The sequence below is a fragment of the Lissotriton vulgaris genome, chromosome 5 (assembly GCF_964263255.1).
Source record: "Lissotriton vulgaris chromosome 5, aLisVul1.2, whole genome shotgun sequence".
Classification (NCBI taxonomy): Eukaryota; Metazoa; Chordata; class Amphibia; order Caudata; family Salamandridae; genus Lissotriton; species Lissotriton vulgaris.
In genome coordinates, this window is record NC_141693.1 from 967,664,536 (window position 1) to 967,674,025 (window position 9,490).

Consider the following 9,490-nt stretch of genomic DNA (forward strand, 5'->3'; position numbering starts at 1 on the left):
GACCTCACAGGCCAACGGGGCGCCCCACGCCGACTTTCGGCGCAGCATTGTAGGATGGCCACACCAGTGCGGCAACTTGCTGGACACCACCTCGGTGCCATCCGGATCTCGGCGCGTTCGAGTCACTGTACCGCAAGAGTGACCGCAACTCAGCTGGACACGCCGTCTTTCGGCGCAGCATTGTAGGATGGCCACACCAGTGCGGCAACTTGCTGGACACCACCTCGGTGCCATCCAGATCTCGGCGCGCTGTGCTGCCTTCGGCCTACTGTAGCCGCAAGTGCGGACGCAACTCAGTTGGACGGCAAGTGAAACGCTTAGGGGCGCCCCACTGCAGCCGAGGAGCCTCCATCTTGGGGGAGACGCACAGCCCCCACTGACTGACGCGACCTCACAGGCCAACGGGGCGCCCCACGCCGACTTTCGGCACAGCATTGTAGGATAGCCATACCAGTGCAGCAACTTGCTGGACACCACCTCGGTGCCATCCGGATCTCGGCGCGTTGTGCTGCCTTCGGCCTATTCGCACATCGGTCCGCTACTGACGCCGCCTCACGTGCCAACGAATTTTCTACGCTTTTTATAGCCCTATGCCGCATAACAGGTCATGTGACTTGTTTATAAAACTTTTCATTGGTTCATTTTACTTTTGGTTTCCTAATGATGGAAGGCTTGGTCATATGACCTAAAAATAACACTTTTCATTGGTTTAGAACATTTTTTTTTTCCCAAACGATGAAAGCCCCACCTTGTTTCTGGATGTTTCAGACTGAAGCTGGCGTCAGCATGAAAGCACCACCATCTCGTGGCTCCGTCGTGGTCATTCCGCGAGCAATCATGGCAGCCGCTCCCCACCGGAAGCCTGCAGGAGTCGAGGGCCCCCAAGACTTTTGTAGAATCTTCACGGCTGAGGGGACGCTTTCGAGAATGGGGTCCAAGACCTAGCAGACAAGCGTCCGAGTTCCAAGGTGTCCCAGGGCCATTTTAGTGGACCAGGCCCAAAAAGGAAAGAGCCTGCCGCCATTTTGAGAGTCCTGTGGCAGCCGCCTATCACTGAACCGCAAGAGTAGGCGCAACTCAGCTGAATGGCGGATTTTGGCACAGTGTACCAAAAGCGGGCGGAATGGCAACTGAAACGGTAAAGGGGCGCCCCACTACAGCACACGAGCCGCCACCTGGGGAGGCCCGTTCACGCCGCCTCCCCCCCCCCCGCATCCCCGGGGCGCCCCACGCCGTTTTTCGGAGCAGCATTGTAGGATGCCAAAACCAGTGCGACAACTTACTGGACATCACCTGGGTGCCATCCACATCTCAGCGCGTTCTGCTGCCTTGGGACTATTCGCACAACAGACCGCTACTGACGAGGCCTCTCCGCGCACCCCCCGGGACGCCCCACGCCGTTTTTCGGAGCTGCATTGTAGGATACCAAAAACCAGTGCGGCACCCAGGTAACATCACCTGGGTGCCGTCCAAAACTCAGCACGTTGTGCTGCCTTGGGACTATTCGCACAAAAAACACAGCTACTGACCATTGTTGCTTCTTTTTTCAAAAAAATGTTTAAATGTATTTACTGTTTTTGTTGCGTTCTATATATTTATAAGTTATTAAAGTGTTATAATCCTACTACTTTGTTGGAGTATATTTTTAATGTGACACATAATTGTAAAAACTTTGATGTACAAAGAGGCATCCCTGGAATCTTTCGCTTCAGGCTCGGTCCCACACACCCTCACAGTGAGAATCCCCTCCCCAAGCACAATACAGGATGGTTATCAGATAGTAGGAACCCGTATGGTGTGACGGATCTCATGGGGTGGGGGCCTTCATCTACTGTAACTCCTTTGAAGAGGGATGATTCTCATACATGCCAACATTTCAGAAGAGCAAAGTGGGAGATTTTTTTAAAAAAAATCGGGAGAATGGGGCCTTGAATCGGGTTATTGTCATGTGTGGGCTTTGGAAGTGTGCTGCTGCAGGATCGGACATTTCAAACTCAAATGCACGTTCTTTTTCTTACCTTTCCGAAGCATGGAGCGCAATAGCAGGCAGAGAAAGGGTGATGCAAGTGTTGAACACTGCCTGGCCTGGCAAGTTGCTGGCAGTGCCCCCCCCCCGCCCCCCGCCCGCTCCTGAAACAGGGCACACACACCGCCGCCCCGAGTACTTCACACATCTTTAAAAGACCATGCGCTTGTTAATGAGGCTTAAATGGTTTATCACCCCTTCTAGAGCCCCTGCATCGGCCCTCTGACGTTTCCTGGAAGAATTAGCACGTAACACAATACCAAGCCCTGTCAGCTGAAACCCCCGAGGAATCGGGTTTTTGCTTGCAGGAATCGGGAGGCGGGAGACTAGCACTGAAATCGGTAGTCTCACGCCTGAATCGGGAGGGTTGGCATGTCTGGATTCTCTACAGCTGGGGCCATAAACTACATCCGCAGGGCTAGGTGATAGACTGGGACCGGCCTGGACAATCGGACACAGAGGAAGAGGAGTGTCAGAGGGTGCGGTAGTGAATAGGGTGAAAGGGAGGTGTCGGGCGGGCACGGGGTGTGATTCTCAGGGAAGAGCAGCGCAGATGGGGGCAGGTTTATGGCCCATGCATGAGAGAGAGAGCGGGGGTGACCAGTGCGTGGGGGAGATGCTTGCGAGGGTGGGGAGCCGTGCTGAGAATCAACGGCGTGCAGAGAGTGGGGCTGGTCAAGGCATCTAAAATGGCTGCCGTGCACGACAAAATTGTGGCATTGGAAAAAAGGCAAGATGGCGCAGACAATGTTTATCAATAAGGATTAATTTATAACAAAATGTTTTATCGCAGTGACAAAATGGCGGTCAACACTTCCTGATTTCCATCGAATCGAACGTTAACAGACGTCACGCAGCAAAAAAAATAAAACGCTCACGCACAGCCGCTGGAAGACATGTATCAACATATATGAGCCTCCTCAGCCACCCTCAGAAAACATAAGGGATCAGGATACGTCTCCCCTTATACCTAGTAATTTAATTAAATCGAAACACAAAATGGCGAATTCCCGTTTCGCTACCAGTTTGCGGCCCGGTTCGCGATCCGGGAAGCGCTTCTACCGTGAAAAATCAATTTTTTTTATTTTCCCCACGGGACCCTTTAATAACCCCAACATCATTCCTAGGGGGTCAAGAGGGGTCTACCTTGCCCCCTTTCATTAAATTCCCCCTTTGTTTTTCACCTCTTCTTGTCTCTCGATCCTACCGAGAGACAAGATGGCGGCCGCACCGGACTGTTTAGAATGTTGACAGACGCCGGAGAGCCAATCAGCTTCGCTACGCAAAGCTCCGTGACGCGAAAAGTACGCGATCTGGAGCGCTATCTGGGACGCTGTCACAGATATATAAATTTTTTTAAACGTTAATTTCTCAAAATCCACTGGAGCACATATATTGAGACCCAGCAAAGGCACATCGGGCTAACAGTCCCTACAATTTTGCCAAGTTTCGTGCAACTATTTGCCAACTAGGGCGAAACCTTTCGTTGTTCAGCAAAAATGCATTGAGATGTTTGATTTAGAAACTTCTGGTATTGATGTGATGTTAGACACTGAAAGCCATCTAATGTTCGTGTTTTAAGCGGATTTCAACATTTATGATCAATTTGCAATACCGCATGTATTTTTCAATTTATGCAAATGACTATGCTTTAAGAATGTTTAAATTGTCGCTAAGACTATCAGTACAACTAGATATTTGTTTATTCAACAAAACTTTATTTACTAACCACACCAAGATGGCGCCCATGATCTTGAGCACTAGGGTGATCACAGTCCTCTTTCTATTACACTGTATATAGGTTGTATTGTGGTTATGGCGTTTCCAGCGTGATTAAGGCGAAAGCTGAAATGTTGTTTTTTGGCAGCAATAAACTGAGAACTTTTGTGCATTCAACCAAGGGTTCCGTTTCTCTACCTTAAGAAAGAAAGAGTTGTGTTTCGAATATTGAGGGGTTCCGGTACCCTGTAAACGGACCGCTCCATTGGACTGCCTCCAGTGTCCTACCGGGATCGGTGTGGTATATATATATATATATATATATATATATTTTTATATATATAGCGTTTAAAGTAGCACACTTCAATATTTTACAACATACCATTAAAATAATGTTGATTAAATAAATCTCATTAATAAATATTTAATACTATATATAAATATACTCTTATATAAACACACATACATATACATATGTGTGTATGTGATTGTTTGTACATATGCACAGCATGTGAGCATTTTTTGAGGGCCAGGCCTATTAGTCTCTATGCGTTTACTTGGTAGCTAGCAGGATGTAATGTATCGCTACTGTGAGTTGCCAGAGAAAGAGAAAGCTTGGTTGCGGATTGGGGGATGCTTGAGGGACACCGCAAGCAAGCAAGAGCTCCCTGTCCATGGACTGCAGGCCCCCAAGGCCCCCAAAGACCCCCACAGGCCATGCACAGAAAGGGGGCTTCAGAAATCCTGCCCCAATATCGCCTGACTCCCGGTAGCTGCCGGTGTAGAGCAGAACACGCAAACATTCTTCGGAAAGGTCGGGTGCCGCAGAGGAGGGGGCACAGAACTGTAAAAACTGACTTAGCCAGGCCCTGGTCAGGCACAGGAGGCACAGAGAAAAACACAGAGCCTGGTCTTGCCTGATAGCATGCCGGAGAGACCAGGTTCCAGTTGTTAAGAAGAGCATTGCACTGTTGGAGGACAGCATGGCCTGGTGCAGTGCTGAGTGTCCCTAGAAAAGCCAATGTGCAATGCCCTGCACTAATAGTCATGGTAAGCGGCATGCAGTGCGAGAAAAGAGATTAGAAACAAGTTCATGAGGGAATTAAGGGGGTGAGCTCTGGGTAGTGTCACAGTCCAGGTGGGCCTGGAGAGCTACGGTAGTTGCCCGACTTAGGAGCGGGTGAGGTTTGGGGGTGCCCCTATTACCAGGGTTAATAAAAGAAGCTCGGAGATGCCTCAGGGGACTGGCACAGCAGAGGCAACCCCCTACATCACATGCCCACCCGATTAAAAGTAGAGATTGGACTCAGTAGGACCCAGAAGGAAAATATTCTGGTTGCAGTAGTAGAATGGAGGAGACAGTGGAGCAGCAGGTGCGCTCGTACCCTCCTAAGAACTTCTTTTCTTTTTAAGGCTGCACCTTAAAACTCATCTCAGTGTTCCTCTGCAGAGGGATCAAGGCCAGACCATAGATTAATAAGTAAGTCAGTCAGTAATTTACTGCCCTAAAAGGACAGTTTTCTGCCTTCTCACCCTGGTACTACCATGGTCAGGAAGTACTGCAGGATATAACATGGTATTTGTGACTGAGACAGGGACTGCAGGAAGCGGGCGGCAGCAGCTGCACTTGTGCTGTCTTGAGGAAATTTTACTGGAGCAGGCGGCACTGCCGCCTAATTATCACTGCATGCGGAAAATTACTTACAAGAAGCACTAGGTTGCAAGCACCATGTGATGCATGGAAGCAGTTATGTTATGTTATTGTAGATTTGTAAAGCGCATTATCACCCAGAGGTCTCTAAGTGCTGTCAGCGGAAGCCCTGTGCCCGGTGAGATGAAAAGGGCCTACTCAGAAAGTCCCCCATGCCTCTAGGAAAAGCACAGTCTTCAGCTTCTTTCTAAATGGAAGGAGATTTGTTTCCTTGCGTAGATTTCCTGGCAGGCTGTTCCATGCCTGGGGAATTGTGGTCGAGAAAGCTCTTCCACCCATGGACGAGAGATTAAACCGGGGGCAAACCAAGCAGTTGCCGTCAGGCCAGTGCAGCTTGTGTACACGTTGGTGCTCCCTCTTCATACTCCCCGTTAAAACTATAAGACCAGAGTCAAATACTGTTGTGACTGAAAGTAGAAACACTTGGAGCACTAGAGAACCACATGGCTAGTGGGAGGCAAAGCAGGTCATTGATCAGGTAGCAATAGGGGGCCACTCTTCCCTGTAAGGAGAAAGAAAAAGTTCCAAGCCCAGTCGGCAGTGAAAATCTCTGAAGAAAAATCTGCAGGAGAACTGCAAACACTAATATCTCCAGTATATCAAATGTTTGAAAAGTTGACAACAATTCTGCACAAGTTTGACTTCTTAAATGATCCAGTTGGGGTCATGCTGTCTATATCCGAGAACAAGGGGCCCTCCCAGAACCAATTTCACCTACAGTAAATAGCAACAACATCTCAGATGACCAAAGTCATACATTGGGCCGTGTAAGGAGATCGAGAACACAGCATCCCAAGCAGCCCAAGCAGTAGAGCTGACAGAAAATCTGCACTGTGGCCAAATAGCTGACCTGTATCAATATTTATTGAAATCATTGTCAGCACAAAACTCTTCCAGTTTGCCTTCACCTCAAAATTTGTCAATATTAATACTGAGGTCCACTGCCCAACAACCAATCGAGGTCAATGTAAAAATGTTCGAAAATACCAAAAACTACTGAACAGGATCTAGATGAAGGGCAAATGGAACAGCAAAATCAAATAGAACAACAGCTGTCAAACAGTAGAGATACTACAAGATCACTGTAATTTACATTCAACAATTCAACTGGTACAAAAATAAATGTTTCACGTTGTCATAGCCCGACCCCTGTAAGAACAGATGAGTGGCCAAATGAGGGTTATTTACCAGAAGAAATGAATATATATCTCTGGAGCACCCTGTGCTTCAAGATCAAATAAAATACTACTTAAATTGTGCAAACCAGCAGAGATTACTCAACTAAAAATAGGAATAAAATGGACTCTTCACAGGAGCAAGTTTCACCAAATGCATCCTTAAAAGAGGCAGGAGCTATATGAGACATCCTGTTTAGAACATCACAACTGACATTAGAGGCTTTGTCCTATCAATCTAATAAATTGAGGTCCAAGTGGACCTACTCAACATGATGGCAAACTAAGTCGCAGGTATTGATCATCTTAAACAATTTAACAATTTACTTGCAAAAACAAGCTGCGGTATCCTACATCAACCGCAACTGTCCTCAATTGATTAACAAACATGCAACAATTCCAGCAGCTATGACCATCTCAATAGGAGATTTAAAAACAAATCTAGATGTTGTAGGCCGCAAAAAGGATTTCTACTCACCAGCCCAAATAGCCCAAGAAACTAGTAACATTTGTAATACTAGAACTTCGGTCTTGGATGCAGGAGCTGACAGTCAACTAATAGAGTTAATGTTGAAGGAAGGCAAGATTGCTGAACCGGAACCCAAATCATGGGGGAGTCAACTTAATAACTTTCAGACATCCATGACGCAAACCCCAGTAAAACCAATGACCAATAACAGAAGAAGAAGCAACGCAAGCCTAGGAACAAGCCGAAAAAGGCAGCCGTAGTATACCTTGTATAAACAAAAATACTGACAGTACCTGAATAAAAAAAAGTACTGATACCATAGCTACGAACAATGAGTCTATGCAGGAGCAAAAACAAGTTTGTAATGGATCTGCAAAAAATAAGCTGTATCTCTTTTTTAACAACAAAGCATGAAAAAAATTTGGATTCCTCACTGGAAGAGTGCGAACATCCAAATGAATCATGTTCAGCAAAATATTTGGTCCCCAGTTCTCCAGAGGGACAAACTATCCCAAATGAGCACCACGGGGACATCAAGAAGCCCTTCCGCCAGCAGGATCTGGCTACCTGAGAAGACCAACTGACGCATCCATGGCACTTGAATTCTCCGCTATAGGCTGTGATAAACCAACTGACTATCCCATTAGATCTTCCAGATGAGGGTAGACAAATAATTCTTCCCTTGGAATATCACTCAAGGGAAGGCACAATATACTTAATCACGGCAATATTCTGCAGCTTTTGCATGCAATCCCAACCTTGGGAAAGGTCACCTCGGATGACATCAATTATATTGAATTTCTCCCCCTAACTGACAACAAAGCAAAAGAGTTCACCCTAGTGACCTGGCCATCTAATGGATTAGCCAGGAAAGTTCTTCAAGAAAAAGAGTGCTTTCTTAATTTGGGAATTAAAATTAGCATACCCCGCTCAGCACTGGACCCATCTCCACTTGTGCCTCAGGAAGTGCCTTCTCCGCTATAAATGAATAGTAAAAAGCGAATACATTCAAAATTTAAAAATCCAATGGACAAAATGCAATCTCTATTCTCTGTAGCGCTTTCTCAGTTCAGGACACATTGTGCAATACAACACAATTTAGGCTGGTTAAGAGCAGCTTTACATGGGGCGAATGCGCCTGACAATCTAATATGCAGCATGTACAATCGCCTGCTTCCAATCATCTAAAGGATAAATTTAAATTGTGCTCATGGAACATAAATGGTGTGCACACCAAAAGATGCAACAACCATTTGGAAACCCTTACTAAGGATTTCAATATCATTCTTTTACAGGAAACAAGGGCAATACAGTCATTTGTTCTGGATGGATTTGTGGGCTACTTTATTCCAGCTGCTAAAATTAAGAACTATGGGTGTCCAAGGGAGGGGGCTTAGCAACGTTAATAGCTTCAGGTATAAAAACAGAAAGTAAGCAGGTGGCCTTAGAAGATAACAACAATACATTCTTTCTGTAAAACTGAGGAATTGGCACAAAGGTGCCTTCAGCTTTCTTCTGATAATAAATATCTACATCTATCCAGAATCAGGAGCGAGAAAATCAATGTCCACCACGCTGATAAATACACTGTTAGAGTTATCACAGGACCCAATGCCGTGGAAACTATTGTATCTGGTGATTTTATTAGAAATTTGCTCTGGTCATTCCAATGAGAGGAAAACCTACTACAACAGGATCACCTATGTGCAATTCCTAATCAGCACATTTGCCCTGACCGCAATGGCCCAATGCATGTAAGGGTATTGACGCTAGTAAAAGACTTAGAAGCCTTGGGTCTAAAATTTGTTAACACTAGGCAGCAATAAGACTCTCCTCCAGCATGGACATATTAAGCAGCTGGATCACACTCAAGAATTTACAGTAGTAGGTCTACCTATATTTCACAAAATCTCATCATATAATATCAAAAGAACAAAAAGAACAAATAAAAGCGACCACGGGCAACACATTCTTGAGATTACTGCCAAATGTGACCTACTTCTAAAGGTGAACTCCCTGCTGGGGAAGAGAGTGACAACAAATTTCAGGAAATTGTGATGGACTGAAAATACAATAGACTCAATTGAGACCGCTGCTGTTAGACTTGTAGAGAGTTTCTTAACTGGCTCTCATTACCCAATTATGCCATGGATAATTTTTTCAGAAAAGGTATCAGCCACTTGCCCAGTGGAAGCTAACACCAAGAAGCATTAGATCGCTAATCCAATTACAAGTTCTAATTATGATTAAAATTTGAACTTCCTGACACATCTTAAAGAATCCTGAGACTAGCTTGGAGGAACTCGGGAGACCCAGAGATTCAAACCAAATTGAAATTTACAAATAAATCCTTCATGAGACTGGTCTGGGAAGATAGAACAATAACAAAA